At 36.6% G+C, this 19,247-nt stretch overlaps 1 long non-coding RNA gene across 1 annotated transcript; it reads right to left on the bottom strand.

Moving 5' to 3' along the window:
* Window positions 1-1,209: 1,209 nt before the first annotated feature.
* LOC116556660 lies at window positions 1,210-15,650 on the bottom strand. Its single transcript, XR_004271114.1, has 3 exons — window positions 15,636-15,650; window positions 4,247-4,252; window positions 1,210-1,452 (listed from the first exon to the last, which is right to left on the bottom strand). It is a non-coding gene; the product is annotated as an uncharacterized LOC116556660 (long non-coding RNA).
* Window positions 15,651-19,247: the final 3,597 nt, after the last annotated feature.

Genomic DNA, 19,247 nt, shown 5'->3' with positions numbered 1-19,247 from the left:
TTTTCTGCCCGGGAATCTCAGTCTGGCTTCCCTCTTGAGTCCCTCTTTCAATCAGCTGAATAGGCGTCTCTGCCTTCCCGGAACTCCAAACGTCGACCAAAGCGGGACCGAGTCCCATTTGCTCTGCACCGAGAACCGCCACGCTGGCCACAAGAGTCGTGCTGGTGACCCGTGGGGCTCCTCTGCTGGGAATCTCCTGGTCCGTGAGCAACAAAAATTCGTCTGAAAGTGGTGTCCTCTCGTTCTCTGTGCTTTCACTGGGAGCTACAATCCTGAGCTGCTGGTAATCAACCGTCTTGGATCTCTCTCCTCTATTACATAATTTTTAAATATTAGTCTGCCACTTGATAGTACTAATATTTGATATAACTCTTATGTGTATTTTACCATTTAGAAAAATATCTTGAAAGCAGGTGTTTAAAAGCAAGCTAGTAAAAGCCACCAAAAAGGCCTCTCAGTGTTCAGGTTACTCTTGGATTTATTGTATATTATTTCACAAGGACTTAAAAATTCCTAGCATATGCCGCATACTTTCTTGTCCTGGAAAGCATAAAAAATTTAGTGTAAGAAAGAAACATATATATAAAAGAAAGGGAACAAAGGGTAGAAGGGGAAAACATTGCACTTTTTGTGAAGTATGGAAATAGCTGGCAGCAGAGTACCAAGCTCAATATTTTTTATTTTGTGCAATATTTGAGTCTTTGGTTGATGGCAAGTGTTTGGGACGTAAGGGTGGAACAGATGGAGGAGCATGGACCCCAAGATAAGGTGAGTTCTAAGAGCCTGTGTCAGGTACCACTAAGACTATCTGGAAGTAACAGAGTATCCAGTCAACAATAGCTTAAATAAGTAAAGACTTCCGGCAAACCCCATTTTATTGCATTGTGCTTTATTGAGCTTCATAGATATTGTTTTTGTTTTTGTTTTCAAATTGGAGTTTGTGACAACCCTGCATCAAGCAAGTTGATTGGTGCCATATTCCCCAAAAGCAGGTGCTCACTTTATCTCTGTGCCATATTTTGGCAATTCTCACAATATTTCAAACTTGTTCATTATTAGTATATTTGTTATGGTGGTCTGCGATCAGTTATATTTTATGTCACTATTCTAATTGCCTTGCAGTGTCACAAACTTCACCCATATAAGACAGTGACTCTTGTTAGGGGCTAGCGCAGCTGGTACTTTAATTTCAAGTCAATGCTTATTGGTTATTCTGAAAATTCCATAAGAATTATGCTAAATGGACTCCACTTGTGCTCTATAAAAAGAACAACAAAACCTGAATGACAGCCCATCTATTTATAGCATGGTTTACTGAATATTTCAAGCCCACTATTGAGACATACTGCTCTGAGAAAAATATTGTTGCGGATCACCCAAAAGCTCTGATGAAGATGTACAAAGAGAAGAATGCTGTTTTAATTCCTGCTAACACAACATCCATTCTGACGTCTATGGATCCAGGAATCATTCTGGCTTTCTGGCTTCTGGTTGTATTACTTAAGAAATGCACTTTGTTAGGTTATCACTGCCATAAATAGTGACTTCTTGGATGGAGCTGGGCAAAGTAAAGGAAAAAAATCTTCTGAAAAATATCTGCCATTCTAGATGCCATTAAGAACATTCATGCTTCATGGGAACAAGTTAAAGTTTCAACATTAATATGAATTTGGAAGAAGTTGATTCCAACCCTAATGGATGACTTGGAGAGGTTCAAGACTTCAGTGGAGGAAGTCACTATAGGTGACTTAGGTGGAAATAGCAAAAGAACTAGAAATAGCAGTGGAGCCTGAAGATGTGATAAATTGGTACAATCTCATGACAAAATTTGAACAGACGAGGAGTTGTTTCATATGGATGAGCAAAGAAAGTGGTTTCTTGAGATTACATCAACTCTTGATAAAAACAATGTGAACATTGTTGAAATGACAACAAAGGATTTAGAAAATTGAGTAAACTGAGTTGAAAAGCAGCGGTGGGGTTTGAGAGGATTGATTCTAATTTTGAAAGCAGTTCTAGGCTGATTTCAGTGATTCATGTCTAATCCAAGCACTTTGGGAGGCTGGGGCAGGATGATCGCTTAAGGCCAGCGTTGGAGATTAACCTGGGCAACATAGTGAGATCCTGCTGCTATTAAAAAATATAAACAAATAAATACATAAGACAGGCATGATGGTATGTGCCTGTAGTAACTCCTAGCTACTTGAGAGATTGAGGCAAAAGGAGATCCAGGTTACAGAGAGCTATGATTGCACCACTGTGCTCCAGCCTGGGCAATAGAGCAAGACTCTGTCACTGAAAAAAGAAAAAGGAAGTTCTATTATGGGTAAATGGCATCAAACAGCATCCCATGCTATATAGAAATCTTTCATGAAAGTAAGAGTCAATCAATATGGCAAACTTCATTGCTGTCTTATTTTGTGAAATTGCCACAGCCGCCCTAATCTTCAGCAACCACCACCCTGATCAGTCAGCAGCCATCAACATCAAGGTAAGACCCTCAAGCCAAAAGATTATGACTTGCTGGAGGCTTAGATGACATAAGTAATAAAGTAATTTAAAACTAAAGTATATGCACTATTTAGACATAATGCTATGGCACACTTAGTAGACTATGGTATAGTGTAAACATAACTTTTATATGTACTAGGAAACCAAAAAAAATGTGTGACTATATTGCAGTATTCAGTCCATTGCAGTGGTCTGGAAGGGAACGTGTGCTATCTTCAAGGTATGCCTATACTTTCTTTTCGTAATAAGTGGTCTGGGGGTAGGTGGTCTGCTGTGGATTTAGCAGTTCAAATTCACTGCCAAGATCTCTGTTATTTTCCTCATGGCTTTAAGGCGGCTCCTGCAGTTCTGTCAGCTTCTTGTCGACATTTGAGAAAGGAATAAAGGAGGGAATATTCTGGTCCAACTTGTCCCCATTTATTAGGAAAACACAACCTTTCCCAGATTCTCTTTCAGTCACTTATTTAAATATTATTAGTCGTGTGTCACATAGCCAGTTCTAGCTGGAAGGGATGATAAGAAAAGTATTTAGCTAGGTACATTCCCATCTCAAACAAAATCAGGCTTTTTTTTTTTTTCTTTTCTTTTTTTTTTCCCCAAGAGGGAAGGGAAACATGTAAGAGTGTCTGTCTCAGGGGGCCCTTGGGAAGCTGTTTTATATTGTCAGGCTGACACTGCCAGCCTCTGTTTGATCCTGCTCTCCTGTTAGGGTTAATACTTGGGAATGTGGATAATATAACAAAAATCTCAAATTCTAGTGTTCTGCAGTTCCACAGTTTAATCCTGCTTTGGGAACTTAACAGGCTATGTGACCCTGAACAAATTATTTGACCTATCTGAGCTTTAATTTTCATAAAACAGGGATAACAAGATTGCCTTCTTTTCCAGGTTATTGGTGGTTTTAAAAGAGGCACTGTATGTGCCACTTTTCCTTCAGGGCCCAACATAGAGTGAACGTTCAATAAATTAGAGACTTAGAGTTTTTGTTGCTGAGGTCTGTCCCAGGGAAGTGAAGAAATGGATATTTACAGAATGGCTGCAGGAAAGGATCACGGTGAGATGCAGGAATAAATGACTGGCTAACCCACAGCTAATTATAGTCTCTCAAGTTATCGTAGTTGTATATATTAGCAAATTCTTTCCAGTCTAGTTTTAACCTGGGCACTGTTCACCCTACTCAATTTTAAATACTTCAGTGTTTATGTGAGCCAATGTAAATGAACCATAACTCATGAAATGTACGTAGAGAAGATGTACTTTTGTAACGTGCACCATAAACTGTTGGGACTTTCTCTGAATTGCATTCTCTTTCTTGTAAAATAGAGAAGGTGTGTTTCTACATAATTATAAACAATTTTCTTCTTATTCTAATTCAATAAACTTAATTGACTGCTTTATGACTTTTGCTTGGTAATATGAAAAGTAAGTGCTGTATTTGTCCTTATAGTTGTCCAGTGTAGAATAACTGATTTATGCCAATTACTATTATAAAAGGGCAGTGTCATTACTGTGGACTCTGTAGGGCTGGTCATGTAGAGACGTGAGTTGTGTTACCTGCACCTGAGGCCGAAACGAAGTTCCTGGCAGGAGGGCACTGCATGAAAGCCCATGGGCTGGGTGAGACCTCAGGAGCTGCCTCTTAGAGTTGGTGGGAGTGGGGAGTTCATTGCTGAGCCAAGGATTTAGTAACTGAAGAGAACAAAGTCAATGTTATGTTGAGTGGGCAGGACAGGACCAAAGGCTCAGATGTCCCGTCCTAAGTAAATGCCACAGTGGCTTTGGGTGGTCATGGTGGCATCTGGTATTGCAGAACCAGATCACCTCTCTGGCAGATGCATCTGCTCCTCTGTTGTTTGTTGAGTGTCCCATCACCAAAAGAAGAAAATAATGACTCTCCTCTTGTCATTCACCAAAACTCATCTTGCTTAGCCCAACACAGTTTCCCTTTTCATTGAAGAAATATTGGAGATACTTGCTCTATGCCAGGTACTGTTCTCAGCAATTTGAATTTGCTCTTTCCTCTTCTTGGCATGTTTGTTCCATGGACATATGCATGGATTGCTAGTTTAAGATTTTGCTTCCTCAAGTGTTTGATTTCAATGTCATATTCACAGTGATGTCTTTTCTGGTCTAGATCTTTAAAATTGCAAACTTCATTTCTCCAGCTCATTCCTTCTTTCTTCTCTACTTTGTATTCCATACCTCACACTGTCTCTGAATATGGTAGGAGACTTACTGACTTGTGTGTTTATTTTCTGTGTTCTCTGCATAGAAGGTAAGCATAATAAAAGTCTTTGTTTGTCTTATTTGTTTTGTTTTGCCTACTCTGTATCTTTTGTATCCAAAGTGCTTATGAGTCCCTGGCACACAATAAGTTTTCAAGAACTATTTGTGGAATGAAATAAATAGAGTCTAGACAAATCCCTTTGTAATCTACATTAACTCCAGTATTAAACAGCCTGTGCAGGGATTATTCTGTGTATCTGAATGATGTACACTCTACTTTTGACCTTAGTCTTGATACTAGGGCCATTGGTAAGTATACCTAGCTAAGCAGCACCTTTTATAGAATCTGATCTTATTAGAATCTTATTCTAACTATATGTAGGTATCTGTATTACATTCTCTGGACACACATGGATCTTCTTGGTTGGACATCCTACCATTATCTAGGTAAAGGAGACTTCAAGCTCATGGATTTCAACAGCTCACTTTCAAAGCACTAACCTTAAACCTGCATGATTTCCTAACCTTAAACCTTTAACTCCTGTTAAACAGCTATGGACTTTGTATAGAGTGGTTCTTAAATGAAAGAATTGCATCTCTTGGAGACTTCTCCGCTAATTCTTAATGTTTTATTTCTCCAAAAACATAAACAAAACAAATACTTTCCTTTCCTTAGGGTTTTACTGTAGATAATTCTAAAATATGTTTCTGTTAGCTCTGCTTTTTCTTATCTTTTTCTAGCATGATAAACTCATACATACAGAAACATGATTATTATGCCATTTAAATAATAGATACTTGCTCACTGTTTTTTATTTTGAGACGGAGTTTCGCTCTTGTTACCCAGGCTGGAGTCCAATGGCACGATCTCGGCTCACCGCAACCTCCGCCTCCTGGGTTCAGGCAATTCTCCTGCCTCAGCCTCCTGAGTAGCTGGGATTACAGGCACACGCCACCATGCCCAGCTGAATTTTTTTTTTATTTTTAGTAGAGACGGGGTTTCACCATGTTGACCAGGATGGTCTCGATCTCTTGACCTCGTGATCCACCCGCCTCGGCCTCCCAAAGTGCTGGGATTACAGGCGTGAGCCACCGCGCCCGGCCCTGCTCACTGTTATTTTTACCAACGTTACCTGTTTTATAGATTTTCCATATTTAATTCTTATAAAGCTCTGTGTACTATCCTTGTTTTTGGTAAAGGAACAAAGGTCCAGAGATGTTATGCTAGTCAAAGCCTAAAACCCACCACCTAAAACCACCTAATTTCCACAGCAGGGTTACACAGAATATTTATGAATTAAACACTAGCATGGGTTTCTAATCTTGAAGCTGGCTATTGTTTAAGACTTTTAGCATTCTTTGGAAGTGTGACAACAATAAAAATATATGAGGTTTCTTGAGCATGGGTGACATTTATATCCATATGATTGCATATAAAAATGTACCCTTAGAGAAAAAACAGAAAATTAATCTTACTGGCTGACTCTTTTTATTTATTAAAAGACCAGTGATCCTGAAGGCAAGAAAGAACAAAAAATGGATGATAGTAAACGTATGCATACAAAGAAGGTATGAACATTAAGCATAATTTGCTTTTTATAACATCATTGTGCAATAAAATGTTTTATAAACGATGCTCCTGCAAAAAAATACTCATTCCCATGAATGCTAAATGCACAAATCTGCATTTTAAAATTCAGTCAGATAGCTAATTCTGGAGCTAGATTAATAACATGCATTGACAATCTTTATGATGATTATTTCTGGCATCTCTTAATTTTTCATTGCTAAGAAAGCAAATCAACACCCAAATTCATGCCTGTGAAATTCACACAATTTTCTTAGCTGTTACGATTTATGATTTGGTTGTCTGTGTGTCTGGCTTAAATTGTGAGTTCAATGGCTACAGTCCTATTTGCTTGATGTGTTGCCTAATGCTAAGCATACTGTTGGCTCTCAGCAAATAATAAATTATTTCAGGCATAACCCCTAACGTTCTTGTCTAGACAGTCTTCCATGTGGTGCAATTGTTCTTGTTTCCATATTTTCATCAATAATGGCAGAATGAATTTTGAGGTTTATATGCAGATTTTTAAAAGATCGCACCTTCTGAAAACCAGTATGAACTATTTTGGGAGCCATATTTTATAAGAAAATGTTTTTGAAAATGCTCTAATTAGTTTGGAAGGTTTCAAGAGCCCTTTTCATACCAACTAGATTTTATCAAATAGAGATTTTATGGTGTAGAGATCTGAAGATAAGCATTTGCTATTTCTTTCCTTTTCGGCTCTGCTTAATGACTACTGCCTGGACTACCCCTACATAATGAACTCTCCATTTTGTAAAGAATAATTCAGTTTTCATTAAAGGTCACAAAAATCAGTTTTGTGTAATGTTAGAATTCAGAATTATGGATTCATATTTCCTAAGGTGGGAAGCTCTGCCACTAGTAACTTATTTATTCTTCCTATATGCTGAAGTATATTTAAGAAGGGCTGTAAGGTGTAACAATATTGTTCATTAAAAGGCAGATCTGAGACTGCCAAATAAGACCTGGTAAATTTAAGAGGAACAGAATTGTGCATGCTATATAAAGTGTGTTGTCGTCTGCTTAAAGATGATCCAAAACAGCAAAAATACTGCTTATTAGAACTCAATCGATGCCCTCAGTCATCTTTTGTGTGCCTACCACTGTTTTTCTTTCATACCTCCTTGTCTTTTAAAAATGGACAATATGGCTTTGAAAATGGAAATACATTGAAAATGTTTGAGACTAATGCTGCGAAATACATTCTGATGAATTCAGCTCTTGGGAAGACCTTGCTAGCATTCCCCGGTAGCTCTTATTGCTTATATAAGTAATGTTCAATAAAATACTGCCTGAATCCCCAATATATAAAATAGATAAAATGACGTTGGTCTACTGGAAGAGAAAACTGGTCTGGAGCCTCATCTATTTGTCTCTGTTTGGATTCTGCAGGAGTGCTTGAAAATCCATAGGGTTCTTTTGAAAACAATCAGCCTACTGAATAAAATCTTGATTCTTTTATTGTCTAGTCCTTACTGATCTAAATAATATTCTACTTTCCTTTTTTATTCATCTTTGGCAACATGAATATTGTAATTTCTGATTTCCACTTTTTTGTGTGTTGTAAGTCAATTGCACAAGTTTTTCTTGTAGACTAGAATGCCTGCCCTTTTTGATGCTTGCCTCTCTCCTAGCTCTTTAATGCACCTCTCTTAAATTTTCCCCAATTTTTCTGACAATTCTTTGAAGCAACTCATCTAGTTTCAAAATATCTTATATAAACCTTGTGCATCTCAGCAGTTATGGCACAATTCTGTAATTGTGGATTGCATACATTTTCATCTCTGATGTATCACCTCCTTCAAGTTAGATTGTATCTTTTTATCTTTCTACCTCTGTGCTTGTCTTTCTGTAGGTGATCACTAAATAAATATTTAGGAAAGAAATTAACTCAAAATTTATTGACACAAATTTAAATCTATTTTTAATTTTCTATGGTTATAATTGTGTATCTATAATTGTGTTTCATTCTTGGAAACTTGGCTTTTGCTGAAAACATTGTAATGAAATCTAACATGAAAAGAAAATCATCTATTGTACTGAGTGGAAGCTTCTATGATAGTGGAGTATGGGTAGACTATTTTTTATTGGTCGAGGAATCCCTAATTCCAACTATTTACATGTAAAATTTTGAAAGTAAATGTGTGTGTGGGGGAGTGGGTAAACCATTTTGGTGCTTCCTTGCTCATTTGGCTCTGGAAACTTGTTCCTTTAATTCACTTAGTAAAATTTTCTCCTGATTTAACATGAGACACTTGATCTGAAATTCTGCAGAGGACAAAAAAGATAAACAACCCAGAAAGGTCATATGAGGATAGTAAATTTGGCTGACTATTCTATCCTATTCTGGAGTTCAATCAATATCTGTAGGTGAAAATAACTCTCATTAGGCTCTTGAAATGTTTATGAACTAGTTTCAAGATTTCTGCTTTCCTAACTTTCTGGCACTATAACTTTCTATAATTATTTAATTGTGGTTTTTAAAAAATCAGATATGGGTTTTTTTGGACTTATTTAGGCATCATATAAACACTGGAATTTTCGTGATCTTTATCTTCACTGTATATAAACAAATATTGATCCCATACCACAGTCATTTAGGGACTATTGAATTTTGGTTGTAAGTTTAATCTGCTGATTTTCTTCCATGTTCCTTCCTTGATGCCAGAAAAACCCTACTTGGCTCCAGTAATTCCAAAGTATTCCAACAGCTTCGTAAGATTGATAAATATCACACACAAAGACTATAAAGGCTAAGAGGGTTAACAATTAGTAAATTATAACTAATATATTGCAATGAGTGTTTATTATATGAGTTAAACCCATTAATTTTGTGGAGTATTTTTTCCTAACATTTTCAAGACTCATTATTGTGTAAAGACTTTTACAGGATGTTTAACTCTTAGTCAATTAATGAATTTATAATTGTAATAAAACAAAACACTTGAAATCACAATTCATCTTTATATAGTGTCCAACTATGTTACCACATATGATCTTACAGTAATCCTGGTGGTGTGACTCATCTCTGTTCTATAGATAACATTTCTAAAAGTACGCTTAAATTTTCAAAATTTATCCTTAGGAAGCTGAAATTGATTAATTAACTCTCTGGGTTTTGTAAGAGATTTTAGAATCTCTGGTTTTATTCACTTTGAGATATTCTTAGTCATTATCTCTTTAAATATTGCTTTTGACCATTTTCTCTCTTCCCTCTCTCTCTAAGACTCCAAGTCTTGTTACTTATAAGATTCTTATTCTAACCTCTGTGTCTTTTACCTTCTCTTCTAGGCTCCCCCATTTGTTTGTGATTTCGTTATGGATTTTTTTTCTTCTAATCTCTTTTTCATTTCAGTATTTCCCTCCTCACCACTCTTTACCTGCTGCTATACCCTTTCATCGTGTTATCCACTGAGTTCTAATCTGTGATTATATATTTCCATTTCCAATTTGTTGCTTAAATTTTTATTTTTGTCATTTTCTTAAACATAATGAGCATTGTTATTTTAAAGTGCCTCTCTACTAACTCCACTGTGTGAAGCTTTTGTGTGTCCATCTCTAGTGTCTGTTGTTCCTGCTGATTTGTTTATGGCATTTTATCTACTGATGGGTCTGATTACTCAACTATATGTCAGACCTTGCATTACAAACTGCATATTTTTTTCCCAAAATTCATGTGTTGAAACTGTAATCCATAATGGATGATATTAAAATGTGGGCCTTTGGGAGGTAATTACATCCTAAGAATGGAGCCCAAACTTACTGATACTTGTTATTTTCTATTGTTCTGATGTAGCCGCCCTAATGTGTATGAGTTAGTATCTCGTGATTTTGTTTTGCATATCCCTAGTGATTAGCGATGTTGACCATCTTCTCAAATGCTTGTTGACCATTTGTATATCCTCTTTGGAATTAAATAGATATTTGAATGTCTGATCCTTTGCTAATTTTAATAATTGGGTTATTTGATATTGTTGTTGGGGTGTTGTAAGAGTTTTTATGTATTCTGGATATCAATTCCTTATCAGATATATGATTTGAAAATGTAATCTCCCACTCTGTTGGTTGCTCTTTTTTTTTTTTTTTTTTTTTGAGACAGAGTCTTGCTCTGTAGCCAGGCTGGAGTGCAGTGTCCCGATCTTGGCTCACTGCAACCTCCGCCTCCCGGGTTCAAGCAATTCTCCTGCTTCAACCTCCTGAGTAGCTGGGACTACAGGCGCGCGCCACCAAGCCCAGCTAATTTTTGAATTTTTTTTAGTAGAGATGGGGTTTCACCATGTTGGCCAGGATGGTCTTGATTTCTTGACCTCGTGATCTGCCCTTGGCCTCCCAAATTGCCGGGATTACAGGCATGAGCCACCGCGCCCCTCTGTGCTTGCTCTTTCACTCTGTTGATTGTCCTTTGTTGTACAAAAGGTTTGAAGTTTGAGGTAGTCCCATTTGTCTATTTTTGCTTTTGTTGCCTGTTCTTTAGGTTTTATATCTAAGAAAACATTGCAGAGTCCAATGTCATAAAGATTTTCCCATATATTTTCTTCTAGGAGCTTTAGAGTTTGGGAGTTTTACATTTTTAATTTTTTATTCAGTTTGGGTTAATTATTGTACATAGTAGAAGACACAGTGCACCATTCTTTTGCATGTGAATGTCTAGTTTTCCTAGCACTATTTGTAAAATGGTAGTGTTTTTCCTCATTGAGTGGTTTTGACACCCTTGTTGAACATTGTTTGATGATCTAAATGAGAGTTTATTTCTGGGTCCTCTATTCTATTCCACTGGTTTATATTTGTTATGTCAACATCACACTTTGATTACTGTAGCTTTATAATATGTTTTGAAATTGGTAAGTGTGAGTTCTACAACTTTGTTCTTTTTCAAAATTGTTCTAGTTATTTGCTGTCCTTTGAAATTTTAGTATGAATTTTTCTAATTCTATAATAAATTCTAGTATAAATATTTCTATTTCTGCAATAAAATGTCCTGGGATTTTATTAATAATAGGGATCCCATTGAACCTGTACATCACTTTTGGTAGTATGGACATTTTAAAATATTGCCTTCCAATCCATAAACACCAAATATTGTTCAATTTATTTGTGTCATCTTTAACTTTTTTCAGCAACGTTTTCTAGTTCTCAGCAATGTTTTCTAGTTTTTTACAGGTCTTTCTTCTCTTGGTTAGGTTTATTCCAAAGTATTTTCTTCTTTTTGATGCTATTACAAGTGGAATTGTTTTCTTAATTTTGTTTTTGGTTTACTCATTGTTAATATACAGAAATACAACTCATTTTGTGTGTTAATTTTATACCAAGCAAATGTGCTCAATTCATTTATTAGTTTTAATAGTTTTTATTTTTGCATAATTTTTAGGTTTTCTACATATAAGATAAAGCCATCTGTAAATGTAAATAATTTTATTTCTTCCTTTCCAATTTGGATGCCTTTTTTTTTTCTTGCCTAATTGATCTGACTAGGACTTTCAATACTATATTAAATAGAAGTGGCAAGTGCTGGGATCCTTACCTTGCTTTCAATCTTAAAGAAAAAGTTTTCGGTTTTCCACTACTGAATATGATGTTAGTTGTGGGCTTTTCATATAAGGCCTCTATTATGTTGAGGTAGTTTCCTTCTATTTCTTGTTTGTTGAATACTTTTATTATTAAATGGTATTAAATGCTGTCAAATGACTTTTCCACATCAGTGATCATGTGGCTTTTGGTCTTCATTCTGTTAATGCAGTATATTAATTTGATTGATTTTTACATGTCAAAACATTCTTGCATTCTACAAATAAATTCCACTTGGTCATTCTTGCATTCCACAAATAAATTTTAATGTGCTATTAAATTCAGCTTTCTAGTATTTTGTTGAGGATGTTCTCATTAATATTAATCAGAGATATTGGTTTATACTTTCCCTGTGGTTTTTTTGTCTGGCTTTGGTATCAGGGTAATGCTGATTTTATAGAATGAATATGAATATGTTCCCTTCTCTAATTTTTTTTTTTTTTTTTTTTTTTTTTTTTTTTTTTGGGACGGAGTTTCGCTCTTGTTACCCAGGCTGGAGTGCAATGGCGCGATCTCGGCTCACCGCAACCTCCGCCTCCTGGGTTCAGGCAATTCTCCTGCCTCAGCCTCCTGAGTAGCTGGGATTACAGGCACGCGCCACCATGCCCAGCTAATTTTTTGTATTTTTAGTAGAGACGGGGTTTCACCATGTTGACCAGGATGGTCTCGATCTCTTGACCTCGTGATCCACCCGCCTCGGCCTCCCAAAGTGCTGGGATTACAGGCTTGAGCCACCGCGCCCGGCCCCCCTTCTCTAATTTTTAAAAAGAGTTTCAGGAAGATTTTTGTTAGTTCTTTTAGTATTTCATAGAATTTTCCTGTAAAAACATCTGATCATATACTTTTCTTTGTTGGGAGGTTTTTGGTTTTTAATTCAATCTCTTTTCTAATTATTGGTCTGTTCAGGTATTCTTTTACTTCATGATTCAGTCATGATAAGTTGTGTGTTTCTAGGAATTTATCCATTTCTCCTAAGTTATCTGAATTGTTGACATAAAATTGCTCATAATATTCTCTTTCATTCTTCTTATTTCTGTGACTTGGTTGTCATGTGTGCTCTTTCATTTCTGATTTATTTGAATCTTCTCTTTTTTTTTCTTAGCTAATCTAGCTAAGGATTTGTCAATTCTCCTGATCTCTTCCAAGAACCAATTCTTGGCTTAGTTGATTTCTTTCTATTGTTTTTCTAATTCCTATTTCATTTATCTCTGCTCTAAGTTTTATTAGAACTTGGGGTTTAGTTTGTTCTTGTTTTTCTAGTTTCGTAAGTTAGATTGTTGATTAAAAATCTTTCTTCTTTTTTAGTGTACAAATTTACGTCTATAAATTTTTCTTTTAGCACTGCTTTCATTGCATCGCATAAGATTTGCTATGTTGTGTTTTCATTTTAATTTGTCTCAAGGTATTTTGTAATTTTCCTTGTGACTTCTTCTGTGACCTATTGTTACTTAAGAATTTGTTGTTTAATTTACATATATTTGTACATTTTTTCATTTTGCTATTGATTTCTAGTTTTATTCCATTGTGAATGGAAAAGACGCTTTGTATAACTTTAATCTTCTTGAATTTGTTAGACTTGTTTTATTGCCTAACTTGTTGTATCCTGAAAAATGTTCCATGTACACTTGAGAAAAATGTATATTCTGCTATTGTTGGGAGAAGTGCTCTGTATATGTTTGTTAGATCCAATTAGTCTACAGTAGTTTCTGAGTCCTCTATTTTCTTATTGATCTTCAGTCTGGTTGTTCTATCTATTATTGAAAATGAGGTACTTAAAGTCTCCTACAATTACTGTGTTGATATTTGTTTCCTCAATTCTGTCAAAATTTTCTTCACTTATTTAGGATCTCTGAGGCTTGGTGCACAAATATTTATAAATATTATACCCTCTTCATAAATTAAGCCTTTTATTAATATATAATGCCACTTTTTTGTGGAACATTTTTTGACTTAAAGCTTATTTTGTCTGATATTAGCATAGCAACCTCTGCTTTCTTTTGATTACCATTTGCATGCAACATCTTTTTCCATTTTTTCAGCTTCAGCCTGTGTGTATTTGTACATCTAAAGTGAATCTCTTACAGAGAACATGCAGTTGGATCATGATTTTAAAAAACCCATTCAGCCAATCTATGTCTTCTGATTGTAGAGTTTAATTCATTTACATTTAAAGTACTTACTGACAAGGAAAGACTTGATATTGTCATTTTGTTAATTGTTTTCTGTATTTTATACCAAGCTTATCCAACTTGCAGCCTGAAGACTGCATGCAGCCCAGGATGACTTTGGATGTGGCCCAAGACAAATTCGTAATCTTGTAAAAAGCATTATGTGACTTTTTCTGTGATTTTTTTAAGCTCAGCCAATATCTTCTCTATCAAGCTATTCCTTCCACCCATTTGGGAAAACATTATTTTCATTAAAGTGATAGCTGCAAAATACGTTTTTAACCAATTTCTTAAATGCCAACATATTTCTTTTTTTTTTTTTTTTTTTTTTGTTTAGGAGTGGAGGTTTAATAGGTAGGAGAGAAGAGAAAGAAAAACAGGTTCCTCTACAAAGAAAGGGGTCGCCGAAAGGAAAGGACTGGCTGTGGATGTGCTGGATTTTGTAGTCCAGTTTGAGGAGGCAGTGTCTGATTACATAGGGTTCACAGATTGGTTACATCAGATTTGATGTTTACATATTGCACGAGGAAGGCTTCGCACCCCACCCCAAACACCTTATGCAAATGGACTTTCCAGTTGATGGGGCAGCATCTTGTCTGCTCCTTACAGTACACGTGGCTGGCAGAGAAGGGAAGATGGATCTGCCTTTTTTTAAACGTCTAGTCCTTAGTTCCTATCAGTATTCACCTGTGCAAGCTCCCAGCTTGCAGGCTGCTCTTTGTTAGAAAATGATTTGGGGCTGCTTTTCATTAAAAAGGAAAGCCTTACCAAAGACTCCTGTGCCCATGCCAACATATTTCTTAATTGGGATTTTAGGATCCAAGCATTGAATTTTATGATCCAAGCATTGAGAACAAGCAAGTCAGCTGTCTTCTACTATTACTTTATAAGAAGATGCAATCATGGCCTAAACAAGAGATTCCTGGTTCTTAGATTCTTGCCAAAGCTTATTTGGTTTCTCAGCTACTAGTTGGCGAATTGTAGGGCACTAAATAGTTTCTACAGACCCTGAAAAAAATTGGGTAGCTCTCTAAGGAAGCTATTTTCTAGTATGCTGTTTTTATTAATACCTTACCACTAATAAACACTGAGTGCTGTGAGTACAGAACATGAGATACGACAACCTTCACTTTTGAAAATTTGACCTGCCAAGTTAAGGAGGCACTGCAGTTTTTCTGTGGGTAAGCAAACTTGTCTTTTTTGGTTATGAGAAGATGGGACTTGCACTTTTCTCTTCCCCCATTGAATTATTATTTCAGTCAAAATGCCTCAAGTAAATTTTCCAAAAGAATGGAGCACTAGCAAATTATTTTTCCATTTAGATCTGTGGGTTTTGTTTGTTTCATTCTTTTTTTAGACATTGTGTCTGAGACATCTGAAGAATTAATAGTGAGGTTAGTCTATGAATCTGAGCATAGGGTTTATGGGGTTGTCTCTCATTCTTCATTTCTCTTTTTTAAACTTCTGCCCTATAACTAACAATAGCAGAAGCAGCAGTGCTGGTCTGATGTCCCTGACAGATTCTGTTCTGCACAGATTACCATTTTCTAGCCTAGGCTGTTTCACCTGACAAACACATCGAGTCATTTTGAGATCTTTACTAAGCAGCCTATTCTATTAATGCTTCCAGACAAGCTGTTGCTATCTTAATGTATCTTCAGAAAGCATCCTGGTCAAAGCAATTTTTACATGACCTTAGATGGAGGACAAGACTGTATTTGCAGAGACTAGCCGTGGAAGGCTGGCTCCTAGAAATTAAGTGACTATTTGTAATGTGTCAGCTGGACGGCATGCCATGTGTGCCCCAACCTAATTTTATCTGTCTTGTTTTCTCATTTACTTTTATCCTTTTTAAATTTTCTTACCGTATCTTCTTTTTCCTCTCCTTTGCTCTCCAGATACAAGGATTTCCAAGGATAGTAAGATCATGGCTTACAGCCATGTTCATATCACCCTTGTCCTAAGATTTTTAAATGGGTAAAACCAGCTGCACCAAAACTGTCCATGTGGCATCTCCCTCCCAGCCACAAAACTCTTCTGCAGTTTTCTTTCTTTAGCTAAGGAAAACAATCATCAAATTAACAAATTCAGTGAATTGTGTTAATGATTGAGATATCATAAGGTACTATCACCTTGGGGAATATTTACAAATTAGAAGTGTGTACGGGAGAGGCCTGATTCCTGTAACCAATGTCTATATTGCAAATGCCTTCCTAATTCTTTCTGTGTTGCGGAGGAGATAAAGAAGTCGCATTATTCTAAAGTGACCCCAGGCTCCATATTTACATATCAACCCCAACCTGCTTTCTGCTCCTTCTAGATGCCCATGTTATTTGCAGTAGGCCTACTTGTCAAGTTGCTTCATACTCACCCAGCATCCATAGAATCATCTGGGCTTCCTTTGACTGTATGGGGATTTGTTATTTCTATCACCTTTGGGGCACCAAAAGTAAAAGAGAACTAAGTAACCTAGATAGCACTGAAAATTCTCAGCTGTGATTTTGGATGGTGGGGATGAGGGTGTTAGAGGATGAGGAGAAGTGTTAAAATTTCCCAGTCCTCCTACTTTTATTTTAAAAAGTCGAAAGCTTTGTTGGTGAAGTGAATGAGACGATGATGCTAGCTGAGTATAGGCTGCAGCTTTCTTCATTCCAGACACATTCTGGAATAAGATTCCACAGCATAAGAAGCTTCCCTTGGGCCTGAGATGAAAACAAGGTCATTTTCCCAGGGGAGTAACCCATGGAGCAAGCGTTTAAAATAAACAAACTGCTTGGCTCTAGCTTGAAACAAACAGTAGTTATCAAGATTTACTGCAACTGACTTTGGACCTCATCCAAATGTTGAATTAATGCAAGCTTCTTTTTAACTAAAATGGATATTCATTTCTGGTAGATGCAATAGGAAGAACTCCTTCTCATTTAAACCTGTGAAATGCTATGCAATTACTGAGGAGTGATTTACTTCCAATTATGTAGTCACTTTTAGAGTAGGTGTGATGTGGTACTGATAAGAATGTATGTTTTGTAGATTTGGGGTGGAGAGTTCTATAAATGTTTATTAAGTTTACTTGTTCCGGGTCTGAGTTCAAGTCCTGGATGCTTGTTTGTTATTTTCCTCTGTTATTCCTTCATGTTTCCATTATTAAGCACAATTATTGTCATAAAAGAGGTTTTCAATGCCCATTTTTAGACTGCATTCTAGCCTGGGCAATAAAGCAAGACTCCCGTTCTCTCTCCCTCTTTCTCTTTCTCTCTTTCATTCTTTTTCTTTTCGTTCTCTCTTTCTTTCTTTTTTTTTCTTTTTTTCTCTCTTTTTTTTTCCCAAAAAAATAAGAAAAACTCCTTTTCTCAGTTTCTGGTAGACTCAGTTGCACTCTCACCCCCAACATGGGTCACTATCCCACGTAACAAGAGAAGCAGTACTTTCTGTAAGCATTGTTTAAGAGGTCTGATTTCAATTCTCATGAAACAAAGAAGCAGAATTCATTTATAATGTGCAAGCTTGGGACACATTTCCAAGCAAGTTTTTTTTTTTTTTTTTTTAAATATAGCCACTCTCAGTTAAAATCCCGCCATATGTATGTTATCTGATTTTAATTGTATAATACCTATAATATATGCAACTCTGGTAAATATGGTATACTTTTAATTTTTTTCCAAACAACAATGTTAGAAAAACATCTGAAGGATGTTTTTTAACTTGCAGAACTTATAGGTCCTCTCAGATGAAGGGGGTGGGCTACTTTTTGACAAGGCTTTACTTGGGTTCCGTAGTAAATTGTACATTTAATTTTAGTTTTAATTGTAACATTACAAGGATCTATAGTTTTTCATCTCTGCAAGATGAGAAATGACTCAGCATTTCTAAGGAGCCTTGGCTTTTCTATGCATGCTCTACTAATGGGCATTTAAATATAGGAATGTACAAGTGAAGATGTGATTGGGGCTTGAGGCCCAGATTTCACAGTCATTGAATAATTGAAGCTTTGGATGTGAATGAAATTGTCTTCCTTTGGGAGAATGAAAAGACAAAAAATAGACAGGGAATAACTAAGAGTGCAAAACCTAAATCTCACTAGGACAATGGACAAAGTGATCTCTTTTTAAAAAATGTCAACTAAATATAAGATATGACAGGATGTAGATGAGATGAGACTATGGGACCAGTACTGAGATTGGTTACAAGGGTCCAGGATTACAGGTTAATGGTGTAGGGGAGGCTCTAATAGCCTAAAACCTAGGGTTCTTCTTAGACTTGCACATATGAGAGGATGCTTAGGGAGACTTTTCTCAGAATTAGCAATAGGGCTCAACTTCTGGGGTCAAAGAGTATTACATACCACCATATCCAGTCGAGCAAGGGAAAACTTATATTCTCTTTACCCTGAACCCCCTAGCATTTACAATAGATGACAAAACCTCTGACCATCAGTCACAGTCTCAAACTTTCCTTCACTTTCTGTGCTTGTACAAGAAGACCGTGGGACAAGATATAGTGGTTAAAGTCAAGTATCATCAGATTCGTGGGAAGTTCTGTAGTTTTTTCCTCCTATTCCCTATGAGGCTAGTCTAACTGAATCATTCATGAAGCTTAGGGGTGCCTGTAAAATATGAAGACTGCCCTCACTTGCTCTGAAGGATGTTTCCTAACTTGCAGAACTTATAGTTCCTCTCAGATGAAGGGGGTGGGCTACTTTTTGACAAGGCTTTACTTGGGTTCTCTAGAATCTGCAAGAAGTGCATGAATATCAACTCTAGTGTTGGGCTGTCATTTGGAGAAGGTAGGAGACTTGCTGGAATTGATTGTGACAGCAGAGAGAAGAAACAGTTGTATAGTGCCCCAGGGAAAATGGGAATGACCCCTCACCCCATACAGGTTCTCTGTGGCCATTGCAGGATGCAGAACAGGACTTCAATTCTTTTGAAGCTCCACATGAGGAACGACATGAAGGAAGACAGAGACCAGGGTAGGCAGATAGGAGTGGCCCAGGCTTACCCACAGGAGACTCTTGCAGGTTGGGGTCTAAGATGGCCTCTAATGACCTCAGCTTCCTGTGTTACTCTCTTTTATCCAATAGAATATAGTAAAGATGATGGAATGTCACCTCCAGTATTTCATTATCAATATCATAATTTGCATCTTGCTAGCCAACTCTCTCCATTGCTTTCTTGGCTTGCGTGCTTTAA

Source organism: Sapajus apella, unplaced genomic scaffold (genome assembly GCF_009761245.1).
Source record: "Sapajus apella isolate SASKATOON/1434 unplaced genomic scaffold, GSC_monkey_1.0 scaffold2, whole genome shotgun sequence".
Taxonomy (NCBI): domain Eukaryota; kingdom Metazoa; phylum Chordata; class Mammalia; order Primates; family Cebidae; genus Sapajus; species Sapajus apella.
Note: the sequence above shows the minus strand (reverse complement) of the source record. Positions and strands in the feature narration are given on the sequence as shown.